The sequence below is a fragment of the Protopterus annectens genome, chromosome 7.part0 (genome assembly GCF_019279795.1).
Source record: "Protopterus annectens isolate FY-2018-M chromosome 7.part0, PAN1.0, whole genome shotgun sequence".
NCBI lineage: Eukaryota > Metazoa > Chordata > Ceratodontiformes > Protopteridae > Protopterus > Protopterus annectens.
This window is the reverse complement of record NC_056739.1, coordinates 43,951,143-43,964,446: the sequence shown is the minus strand read 5'-3', so window position 1 is coordinate 43,964,446 and position 13,304 is coordinate 43,951,143. Positions and strand designations below refer to the sequence as shown.

Below are 13,304 nucleotides of genomic sequence, written 5' to 3'. Positions count from 1 at the left end.
ATGTGTACAAATGAAGAAGAATTTCTACAAACAGAAAAGAACTTTGCCAAAATATTTCTAAGTTTTACAAATTCAGAACAGCTTTTGCCATATCAGATTTTATTATAAAAAATCAGAATACTGTTAAAACAACCTAAGGAGGTTAGGAAATGTCATAATACTGTTAAAGTGGCTTAAGAGCAGTACAGTAACAAACAGATGGTGTTTCTTTAACAAGCGCAGGCTGAAAAACTGTGATAAATTCAACAAAATCAATAAACGCAGCACCGAACTGTTAAATAGCACGGAGACAGCTACAGCAAGTGCAAAACACTTGTATCAGCTTTAGATGGTGACACCCTGACCCCATGTAGAAAAATGAAAAAAGGGGGTTGATAACTGTGACATTCCTCTTCTGGTCCAATGATCAAGGAGCCTGTCCTCACCACTGACACCAATGGGGGAGGTTCATTTTGACAGAAAAATAGGCACAGACAGGGAATTCACACTCCAGTCTTGAGGCTGGACTATCTCTCCAGGTCCCAAATAAGACTCCTCACTGCCCACCTCAGAGATGAGTCCTCAGCCGGGTCTTCCAAGCCAAGTCCTCCACCATCCTCTGTGTGAAATCAGTGCTCTGTATCCATGTTCCAAGTAGCTGATACACACACACTTTGAGTTTTGATTTTCACAGCCTGGGAAAGGCTGACAGAAATGTAACTATGCCATCTCCACCCATACTATAAGGTGAATTTACTGCCACCAGCCGTCTACTTTAAGGCTCTTACCAGAATACCTAATTGCTCTTAGTAAAATTAATACTTATACAAATGGTAATGTTTGCCCAAGCTGCAAAACTTTCAGGAATGTGGAGCAACAGTGCCACTAAATGCAATTCCTCTCAAAGGTTTAATATTTTCTATAAGACAAGCTACAATGAAAACTATAGATATATTTAATAATAAAATAGAAAACATGGAAATACTGCATATCTATACAATAAACACCAGAGTTTCAGATCACAGGAAATGTAAAAAAAAAAACAGATGGAAAGACAGATACAGAAAAAAAACATTTAGCTAATCTCATTATATTTTCTTAACTGATAAACAAATTACTATTCCATGGATATTCTTCATGTTTCACTGTTGCAGTCATTACACTTGGGTAATCTGCTGGCATGTTGCCCTCAGTCAGCCTGATTAACAAAGTCTTGGGTCCTGCATCAGTTGCTGTCCCTTCTTCCATGACATCAGGTCGTCAGGGGTATAAAACATGCAGCCGATGCCATTACATCAGCCTTTCTTGCCGCACGGTGCCTGAAGAGAAGCAGTTCTCAAGTGCTTGTCGGCAGACTCCTAAAATTTTTGTTTTTGAGTTTCAGAACCGAAGTCATCAACTAAAAGCTAAGTACCCTGTTGGGGAAACTTTTTCTTGCTGCTTACCGATGTCAGTAAAAGTTAATAATTGCATTACTTGTGGGAAGCAAATACTTCATAAGGATTTCCATTTGTATTGTATTCCTTGGCTAGGCCCTGACCACGATGTACCTTGCTGTCGGTTTTGTGCTTTATTTAATCAGCGCACTATCCATTGTCGGGACATTTTTGCTTCTAAATATTTCGATTCTCAGTTTAATTATCCAGAAATGTCGTCAGTTAGCCATCCAACTACCGGAACACCGAAAAAAATGCAAAGAAAAAGACAGAGACAGGTCATTGAGGTCCAAAACCACCGGCGACGCTTCTCCTTAGCCAGTCGCCAGTTTGCCAGTACTCAGTGAGGCGCTTTCTCAGCCCCTGATACCCGCTACTTCTGATTTACAAGCCTCTACTGAGACCCATTCGGATGCCGCAAGATACTTCACCTATGGAACCTGCGGATGTCTCTACCTTGGATGGTTCCAGAGCCACTGTGCAGGCACTGGCTTCTGAGGGTGTATTCAGGCCTACAGATTTGTATATTAAACCGACACCACCTACAATTTTAAGGTCAAAATCTCGATCTATGTCTAAAAAAAATGACGCCCAGGCCACATGTCCAGGCCCCTATGCCTAAAAAACAAATGATCAAAATGGCTGAAGATTTAATTACTCTAATCAGGGGTAGTCAACCCCCCCCCCCTTCTAAGAGGCCTAGGGCTGAACTTGACTATGAATCTTCTGAACAGGACTCTGTTTCTTCTGACTCTTCTACTGAACAGGATTTGTCCATATCTACTTATGAGGACTCTGATGCAGAGGATTCCATTCCTTCTGCTTCTTCCCTTGAGGATTTTTCTTTTGAGGAAACTTTACATACCTTAAGGGAGCATTTCCACTGGGAAAGTCAGGATTTTTCTGAATCCAAAAAGAGGCTTAGGGATTTCCTTCTTCTGCCTCAGCATAGGCCTTTGGCTATACCTCCTGTAGTAGACATTGTTGATAATGTGTTTTCAGAATCCAGTATGGCCCATGATTCCCTGCCTCCAGCTCCTTGTAAGCCAGACAGATACTACAGGGTTCCTGTCTCCCACAAATTCCTTTTCAAAAATCTTGTTGCGGACCCTGAAACCATTTCTCAGGGGCCCAAGGGCATTAAGGCTTCTGCTGCTAAAAATCCTACCTCTTCTGATAGAGACTCCGGGGCACTGGATAGATGGGGTAAAAATGATTATACTTCTGCAACCTTGGCAATCAGGGCTTTAAACTGTCAATTCCATATGCTAAAATAACAGCATATAATGGGACTGCTTAAGCAGAAAATGATGTTGATTTCTGACTGCGTGGAAAATAAGGATTTACAGGATTTATTACATTCAGCTGAACAAGTTGGAAAACAAACTTTGCAATGTGGTTTTGATTGTTTGGAGGCCTCTTACAGGGCTGCTGTTACTGGCTGTGCTTAGAAGGCATGCTTGGCTTAAGGAGCAATCTCTGCCTGATCATGTTAAAACAAAATTGTTGGATGCTCCTTTGCAGCAGGACAGTATGTTTGGCAATAACGCTGAAGAAGTTTTAAAAAATATGGAAGATAAAGCTAAAGCTATGCAAACTGTGAAAGATTTCTTACATGTACAACCTCCAAGATTTAGTACGCACTGGCTTACTAAGAAATGGTCCTTTCCAGCTCCTTCCAGAGCCACTCAAGCCAAATCCAGACATTCCAAAAGCACCAGGTTTCAGTCCCAAGGGACTCTCAGAACTAAGCAACGGGGTACCTCCGTTTCCAAATCTGGAAACAACAAGACACCTCCCTATGGTAAACAGTCTCAATGACTTTCCTTTAAAATTACCAAGCACTTACCTCTTAGCCGCCCCTTTGGGGGAAAACTGGCTCTTCATGCAAAACACTGGCAACTTATAACCCAGGACAAATGGGTTTTAAACATAATATCCTGGGGATACAGATTTTATTTCTACACGTTGCCAATTCCAAACGAGTGGCCAAATCAGTGGGCAGAGGCTCAGAAACAAGTACTTTCCCCCTAAACATGGGGGCTATTCAACTAGTACCAGAAGAGGAAAAGGGACACAGTTTCTATTCCAGACTTTTCCTGGTACCCAGAAAAGACAAATCATGGCGTCCAATTCTGGACCTGTCTACTCTAAACACCTTTCTGGACATTCCAAAATTCAAGATGCTGACTCTTCACCAGTTACTTCTTATGGTAGGCAAAGATGCCTGGTTGGCAGCTCTAGATTTAAAAGAGGCTTACCTGCATATCCCAATCAGGGAATCTTGTAGAAGATACCTACGCTTCAAAGTAGGCTACTTGCATTATCAGTTCTCTGCACTGCCCTTTGGCTTCTCTACTGCGTCCAGGGTATTTACAAAGTGCCTGGCACCAGGAATTGCATTTTGCAGGCAAAGAAATATTCAAATATATCCATACCTGGACGATTGTCTAATTCAGGCAGAAAACAAGTCCATTCTTCTAAAAACTCTGGCATTTGTAAAAAGGGTTCTAACTTGTCTAAGGTACACCATAAACGAAAAGAAATCACAACTAGTACCCTCTCAAATAATTACATTCCTGGGTGCAAGCTTGAATACAACTGCCCTGATGGCTTTCCTTACACCAGAAAAGCAAATTCAATTGGTGACTTACTTCAAACAGGTGGCCACAAAAATCCTGCTATCTGCAAGACAAATATTGCAAGCCTTGGGGTTCATGGCCTCCTGCATTCTTCTAATTCCGTATGCAAGACTGCATATGAAGAAACTTCAGTGGTACTTAAAAAATGTATGGAGTCAACATTGTCACAGCCTGGAAATAATGATTCCTATCATACCTTGCCTGCAACTAGAGTTCCTATGGTGGGCAGAGGCCTGCCACGAAAACAAGGGACTGTCATTCACACCAACCCCTGCTGTTAAAAAATGTATGGAGTCAACATTGTCACAGCCTGGAAATAGTGATTCCTATCATACCTTGCCTGCAACTAGAGTTCCTATGGTGGGCAGAGGCCTGCCACGAAAACAAGGGACTGTCATTAACACCAACCCCTGCTGCCCAAACCCTAATTACAGATGCATCAGACTATGCATTGGGGGGGCTCATCTGGCAGGGAAGTGCATTCAGGGCAAATGGAGCCCAAATCAAATGCACCTTCATATCAATCAAAAATAAATGCTAGCTGTACAGAATGCACTGACAGCCTTCAAGGACTACCTTCATCCAGGACAACTAATGGTAAAGACGGACAACACCACAGTTATGTGGTACATAAACAAGCAGGGGGGTACAAATTCCTACCCCCACTGCAGACTAGCCATGGCATTGTGGAACACAGCCTTGAGCTATCAAGCACAACTACAAGCTCAATTCCTGCCAGGAAAACTGAATAGTTTGGCAGACAAACTAAGCAGAAATCTCATGGACCCACACAAATAGAAACTGGAACCATGGATTTTCAACATGTTGACATGCAAATGGGGGAGCCCAGACATAGATCTTTTTGCCTCACCCCAGAACTACCAATAGGACAAATTTTGCACAAGAACTCCTCACAAAAAAGCCTGGAAAGTGGATGCTCTGTCCTTCAGCTGGGAAAACCTATCAGTCTATGCCTTTCCCCCTCTGCCTCTGCTCTCCAAAGTTCTACTAAAAGTCAAACAGGACAAATCAAAAATAATTTTGATTGTTCCAGACTGGCCTTGCCAACACTGGTATCCACTCCTACGCAGTCTGTCACAAATTTCTCCATGGTACCTGCCTCAGACACCTTCCTTACTGTCTCAGCAGAACAACCAAATTCTGTACCCTCAGCTTCAAACAGTCAATCTTGCAGCATGGCTAATCACTTAAAATCCCCCTTAGTATCCCTCAGCAAACCTGTGATGGATGTCATTTTGGAGTCGAGAAGACAGAGTACTAGAAAATCTTATGCTGACAAACGGAAAAAATGTTGTGCCTGGAATCAATCTCTAGGGATGAGCACAGCAGTGCCCAATTTACCTCAGATTTTGCAATACTTAACAGGTGCTTCACTAGGGCCTGACTTTTTCTTCCATAAAAATCCATGCCTCAGCCATTTCAGCTCATTACAACACAGAACCCCCCCCCTTCTCTCATCCTATGCAAAAGTAGTATCTCAGAGGGGGCAAAAACTTGAGGCCACCCAGGAGAGCTCCAACCCCTGCCTGGGACCTTAACTTTGTATTGGAGAAACTCACTCTACCACCTTTCGAGCCAGCTGCTACTGCAGACTTAAAATTTCTTTCCTGGAAAACAGCCTTCCTTCTAGCAATCACTTCGGCTTGAAGGATTTCTGAATTACAGGCCCTTATGGCAGTAGAGCCTTTCATCATCTTTCATGCAGACAGGGTGTCACTCAGGACCAATCCATCCATCATGCCCAAGGTGGTATCCAGTGTGGCTCTTAATCAGTCCATTCATTTGCCAACTTTCTTTCCCAATCCACAGAACAAGGGGGAGCAGATTCTGCATTCATTGGATGTACACAGACAACTTCAATTTTAATTGGACAGGACTAAATCTCAAAGAAAATCTGAACAACTGCTGGTAGCATTTGCTGCAGGGGCAGAGTGAAAGGCTATTTCAAAGCAAACCATTTCTAAATGGATAAGCCATTGTATTCATTTCTGCTATAAGCACTATGGAAAACCTATCCCCCAGGGGATCAAATCCCACTCCACCAGGGCTGCATCTACATCTGCAGCCTTTCTCAGAGGTGTTCCTACCAGGGATATTCTAGAAGCTGCTACCTGGAGTTCAGTTCATACTTTCACCAAGCACTATCATTTACCACTTTTCTCTAAATCCAGAGCTGGCTTTGCCACTGCTGTTTTGCAGGGCCTTATAGCCAGTCCTAATGCTGTATAAATCCATCCTCCCAACCATAGCTTTGGGTATCTACCTAAATGTAATGACTGCAACAGTGAAACACGAAGAACATAGTACATTTGTGTACAATAAATGTAGATGTTCGAGTGTATTCACTTTTGTAGTCCTGGTTACCCTCCCTCCAGCCCCCTGTTTTTTCTCTCACTATGCCTCTCCTTCCTTTTACTACACTTAAAAGCCTTTTGGTGTATTTGATTTTGTTTGGAGGTATATTTTTGTGTTTTAAATTATTTATATATATATATTTTGCTCTCCTTTTGGGGGGCACCTGACATCTGGGGCAAGAAAAACTGATGTAATGGTGTCGGCTGCATGTTTTATACCCCTGACGACCTGACGTCATGGAAGAAGGGACAGCAACTGACACAGGACCCAAGACTTTGTTAATCAGGCCGACTGTAGACAACCTGCCAGCAGACTACCCAAATGTAATGAATGCAACAGTGAATGCACTCAAACATCTACATTTATGGTAAGTGTACACAACTGTACTTTACTTATTAAAGCAAGGCAAGATGAAGTGGATGAGTGTCTTTGTTGTCAGGTCCAAGACAAGAGTGCTGAGTGATACTGACACATTTCTCACTAGTATCTAAATACAATTTCAGTGCTAGCTACAGAATGACATCACACCTGGTCACCTGACTCTGTGGTTCCCACACTACTCCCTCACTAGTAAATGAGCCAGGATTTGGCACAGATGCATCACAGAACACATATGAACTTTGCTAAGGCTTACTGCAGCATCCTGGAAGCTAGAAAACATTTTCAAACACTTCCACCCATCCAGCAGAAAGGCTTTTCACAGACATTGTGTCTCTCGCTGCATTTAGACCTGTGAAACAGAATCTTTATGGTCCAAACCAAGTCATTTAATTTAAGGCTATTTTGCTTAAGGTTAGCTGGGCTGTGCTTAACCCCTTCCCTTCCAATATCCTCTGTTAAAATATATACATTTCAGCAGTTACAACAATACAGGCTGGCATACATGTATATTTATTTTCTGTCTAGCTGGACCCACTGTTAATACATTTTTAACATAAGCAGCTTTATAATGCATTTTTAACAGAAACATCTGTAAAAATCAGTTTGATATTCAACCAGCATATAATTATTTTCAAAATTCCAGTGCACTGCCCTACTCCCTCTGGCACAGCTGGCACTACCTCACATTATCACAGTGATGATGAAGATGATGACTTATATCAAGTTTGTAGGTTCACAGATGATTTTATATGCATTCAAAGGTCTTGTAGTCACAGGTGTCCAAGCCAGGGACAGGAAAGCTCCATGAAACTAGAAGCAGAAGGGGTTTTCTGATGGCAATCTTGTAGTAGAAGTGTGCTCTAGCAAACCTATTTGAGTTCATGGGTAAGTACTAGATTTACTGCCTTTGTGGGCCATTTTAAGCATAGCCATTTCTTCTTTCATAAGTGTGAATCAAACTCTGTACATTGTGACTGTACGATAAACATTATCCCAACCCCACCATTGGGTTTGGGGATGCTTGTCAAAAGCTTATTGTGTGTTTACCTGTTTGGTCTGCAGGCTTTGTTGTTGTAAAACTTGATTTTTCTGATTCTACATAAGCCTAGTGTTTGTGTGGGTTTGTGCTCATTTCCTCAGAGCCACTCTTGGTTTACCTACTTCACCTGAGAGTTACAGAGAATTTGCTGCATCTGAAACCATCTGCTACTAAAAGAATGTAAATAAGTATCATTTTGCACTTCTGTTGATTATTGTTGCTGTATTTCATCGGAATCCTGTGTAATTTGTTACATTGTTTCTCACACTTCAGCAGAGTTTCAAAGCTGATGTGTTTCCACTGCTGCTGCACTTGGTTACATTGTGTCTGCCAGTGTTGCAGGACCTTAGTATCTAGATCGTGTGGTTTCCCTGCACTTTAGTATCTAGTTTAGTGGTTTCCCTGCACTTTAGTATCTAGATCGTGTGGTTTCCCTGCACTTCAGCTCTAAATTAGCATTTTTGCATTGAGGGTTTTCTGGCTGCACTCTTGTGGTAGAAGTGTGTTATAACAAACCTATCTCAGTTGGGGGCTGCTGGCTGAAAGCTTATTGTGTTTCCCGATTGGTCTCTAGGGCTTGTTGTTATAAATTGTTTTTCTGATTCTATGCAAGCTCAGTGTTTGCACTAAGCTGCTCTCTGCACATTGACAGTTAGCACTGCCCTGTATAGATGCAAATGCTTTCATGCTAACATTTCCATTAAAATAACTATCTCTTCAACCTTCCCTACTTCCCCTCCTGTTCTAGGAGCATCTTAGTTAGGGGCAGACCAGCATCACCTTGCTGGATCACTGCAGTTCACACTGAGTATAGCAGCCATTCTTCATCCGTGTGCCATCATCCTAGTCCAGTTAAATCTGCTCACTCTTCTCCCTGGTTAAACCCAGAGTAAATCCCTGAAACTATGGGTGGGCCATTTCCTGCTATATCTGTGTCCAGCCTAGTTGACATGGGCATCTTGAGGCAATATTGCATTTATTTCATGTATACTGACAACCATTTAATCCTGAAACAAACAGTATGTGACAGATGTAATTACACTATGAAAATTGAGACATGATTCACATACTGTCAAATCAAATGACAAACAGGTTAGCATGCACGTCATTTACCTCACTAAATAAGTATTTGGCACATAAACCCACATATTTAGAGGTACTCACAAGCAACTTGCCAACACCTCAGAGGCTTCCTGTGTGCTGCCCTCAGAAACCACTTGCAAACAAAACCAAGTCAACACCAATGACTACACATAAAATGCACATCACAGTGTCTCCACAAGCAAACCACTAAGGTGAAACACCACACATTCAAACATCTTGTTCATAGGAGACTCCATCTTCAGACACACAGATGGCCCCTTCACCAGGTTAAAGAGAGGGTTACAGTCAGTTGTCTGTCAGGGGCCAGGATTTGCTAAATCATGCACACTGTTAACCACAAGTACCAGTATGACTCAGTCATAGTTTATGTGGGTGTGAAAGTCCTCAGATGTACCTCACTGGAGTATATGAAGACGGGCAAGATGGACCTCTCTGAATACGTGTCATAGGCTGGTATGAAACCCACACTGAGCAGTATTCTACCCTCATCAAGAATGATACCACAATAAAAACAGAAAATGATTGACTTAGCTACTGGCATCATTCCAAGGAGATCCAGCATTTGCCTGGGAAGACATGATTCACAGACCATACTGCTTTGCCAGAGATGGTCAGCACCTGTCCCTGCTAGGCTTTCAAATACTAGCCAAGGTACTAGTCACCCCCATGGTGCATTTTTAGGCAGTGCCAAACCAACAGACCTACCAATTAAAAAAATTCTTCTAATGCCAAGTGAAAGGTATTGCTAATCAGTGCTAGCAGTCTTGACAAGAAACTGCACTCCCTGGAAGCTCTCCTAACCCTAGATAATGATGACATCTATGCTGTTACAGAGAAATGGTTCAAGGCTGCATAAAGCACTCTGTTAGTGGAAGACTACAATGCCAATCACACATTCAGACCACCTTCTGAAAACAAAAAAAAACGAGAGGAGGAGGTGTTTCCATTTACATAAAAAAACAATCACACTGCAAGACTGGTCAAGCAGGATAACTCACTTGAGCTACTCCATGTCCAGCTGACCAAAGGCAAAATACCCCACCATATCATCACTAGCTACAGGTCACCAACCACAAACCATGAAAAAACACTCTGCATACCTGAAGTTACTAGATTTACATACCATTCAGGCCAACACACTATTCATTGGTGATTTTAACTACTTCTCCATAAACTGGGAAACATACACAACCACTAACCAGCAGCCTCAGATTCCTGGACTTGTCAACACAAATGCTCTGCAACAGCTGCACTGCCCTCCCACTAGAGCCTCAAATATCCTTGACATAGTACTCATAAACAGGGGGAGCATTGCACCCCCCAAGTGTAATGTCTTCATTAGTATATGATGAGATCATAAATCTGTCTCCTTTGAAATACATGTAATGGTAGAGCTCCCATTAAACCCTAAAACCCTAAGGCATTTTTCCAAGGCAAACTTCATTGTATTAAGTGATAGCATAAGTAATTTTAAAGCTGCCCTAACCATGAAAACCTATGGAAAAGTATACACAGATGCCCTGTACAGCCACTTAAACATCTGCATAGAAATGGCAATACCTGACCAAACTTAACCCAGGTCTAGCCAGAAAACAAGCCACCCTGGTGGATCCCTGGCATAAACAGATTATACAACAGAAAGAAGAAATGTGTGTCTAGAAACAAGTAGGAGGGTGCATAACAGGGAGAAAAATCCCTCATTATTCTCAACAGGTAAATCAGAGAACTTGTCAAATCCTCAAAAGCTAAATATGACACTACAATATTCTCCCAAGCAAAGGATAACCACAAAGCATTTTTAGTTATGCCCAAAATCTTAAAGGAAACACTTAACAGTGTGCTGAGCTGGCTGTAGATGGCACTACCTATACTCAGATGGAAGAAATAGCAAACCTGCTGGCCGATAAATTCAACTCAAATTTCACCCCCTCATCACCTCAGGCATTCCAGATGAAACACCCCTTACCATTCCTGTTATCACAAAAGAACGGGTTGTCACTGCACTGTCTATCATTCAGCCCAGATAGAATCCCAGGGTGCCTGTTAAATAGCTTAAAACATGATATAGCAGACCCACTTGGATCTCTATTTAACCACAGTCTCCAAACAGGCTTTGTCCCAGTAAAGTGGAGGACAGCAACAGTCATCCCTCTGCACAAGGCAGAACCATCAATGGACCCAGGAAACTAAGTCTGAATAACCTTATATGCAAGGCTATGGAAAGGATAATCTTGGACCTGATTAACAGTGACATAGGAAATCTCCAGACTCTAGATCCAAACCAGTTCGGCATCATCAAGGGCAGATCCTGTCTGCTGAGTCTGGTGGCGATCTTTGAGAAGGTCAGCAAGGCCATGGGTGAGGGTAAAAAGGTGCATACTGCCCACCTTGACCTGGCCAAGGCATTTGTCACAAAACTCCAGTCAGTATTACAGATAAACTCACAAAATTGGGCATAAGCGTCTATGTCACCAGATGGCTAGCCAAATAGCTCATGGATAGGACAAATGTTAGAGGGGAGGAATCCACATCCAGCAAGAGGCTGCTCACAAGTAAAGTATCACATGGCTCAGTGCTGGGACCCCTCTTGGTTGGGATATACATCTCAGATGTCAAGGCAAATGTAGCTGGCCTTTGACTGACCAAGTTTACTGATGACTTGAGGGGTAATCACTGACTCCCCAAATGATGTTCATATCCTACAGAAAGGACTGGCACAGACTAATGACTGGTGTCAGAGCCATGGCCTCAAGCTAAATGCAAAGAAGTACATAACAATACCCTTTGGGAGATCAAATACCCTTGTAAATTACAACATTGATAGCACCCCCACACCCAAGAATGGACCCAGTGGTGAGGGATCTCTGGGTACTTGGATAGACAGTAATCTGAACTTTGACCAGCATGTTTCCACAGTAGTAAGAAAATCCTTCTATGTGGCTCAGCTTAAAAGTAAGGACATGGCATCCATATCTAAGGTTGTTGTAGTACCACTGTACTTGGCCCTCATCAGACCAATAATAGAGAACAATGCATCCTTTGGCATGTACCTCACCAGGCACGTGCAACAGCTGGAGCATGCTCAGATGTTTCTCACTAAAAAAAATTAAAGGGTATAACCAACATGTCATATGGGGACTGTTTAAAAACTCTATCACTGTATCCAGTTTCCTAGTGATTACTGAAGGGGTGATCTATGCCTGATCTACAAGGATGTCTCTGGCCTAGCTCTGATGGAAAAGTTTCATATTAGCAAAACTAACTGGAAGAGGGGATACCCACTCCAAGGATCTTAACCTGATCTCTGGCATGAATAGATCACGCTGAAAAGACAGATGTCTGTCCCAGAGATTGTCCCTCCTCTGGAATAGGCTTCCTATTCAAATAAAGCAGAGCCCTTCCCTGACCATCTACAAGTGCAATCTGGACCAATGGATAGGAAATCGCAAATTCACTCCTGAGGTTTTACCCATGTCCCTTATGAACAGAGGCAGTCTGTATTAATTGTCAAAACCCACTTGCTGACCCTTGTTATCTTTCCCCAGGGCTAGAAAAATGGGTAAAATTGGTCAGAATTTTAAGGGCTTTTGAGCCATTAGCCTAGTAATGTCCTATGAACCTATAAATACATACCTGTGCATGTATTCAAAAAAATACTATAAGCCGGCTTTGTCTTTCTGCTGTGGGCACTTCATGTAAAAAGACAATAACAAGGAGAGAGAGCTGTAATATCAGTACTACAGATTACCCAATAAAATGCAGCTACCACATTTTGTGCACTTATATTTACTGAGCAATGCTCAATGGTCCCACAAAATGCCAAGGGTTTCTTCTTCAAGAGTCAGCAGTCAGATATGCAACTCATTCAAAAGCAGACCAGTTATGAAGTTTATAGACATTAAAACAACAGTTGTTTAAGGAGCCTGGAGAATATGGCTGCCTTACTGTGTGTCTCTGTCTCACTTAACCATTTTGATGTAATTTTTCTCACTAGTAAAGAGCATTTTAACACTATGTAGTGCGACCCTATTTAAAGATGGCCACCTGACTTAGTGCAACCCTGTTTAAAGATGACCACCTGACATGTGAAACCCTGTTTAAAGATGACCTCCTAACTTAGTGAAACCCTGTTTAAAGATGACCACCTGACTTAGTGCAACCCTAATTAAAGATGACCTCCTGAACCATATTGTGGGTAGACTGGATTTAATTCTTGCCAAACTTGAACAGTTAGAGGGGAAGGTACACAACTGTGAATTTCTGCTTCAAACAGCAGCAGATGGAATCTTTCCTGCATGTTCCCAAAGGTAATGGGGGACAGTAGAAAAGGTACAGGGTACCACACTG

At 42.2% G+C, this 13,304-nt stretch overlaps 1 protein-coding gene across 1 annotated transcript in view; it reads left to right on the top strand.

Moving 5' to 3' along the window:
* The window catches only part of LOC122806230 (copine-8-like), a 4,689,459-nt gene that overhangs the window by 3,320,427 nt on the left and 1,355,728 nt on the right, over nucleotides 1-13,304 (top strand). The gene's annotated exons all lie outside the window — the stretch shown is intronic.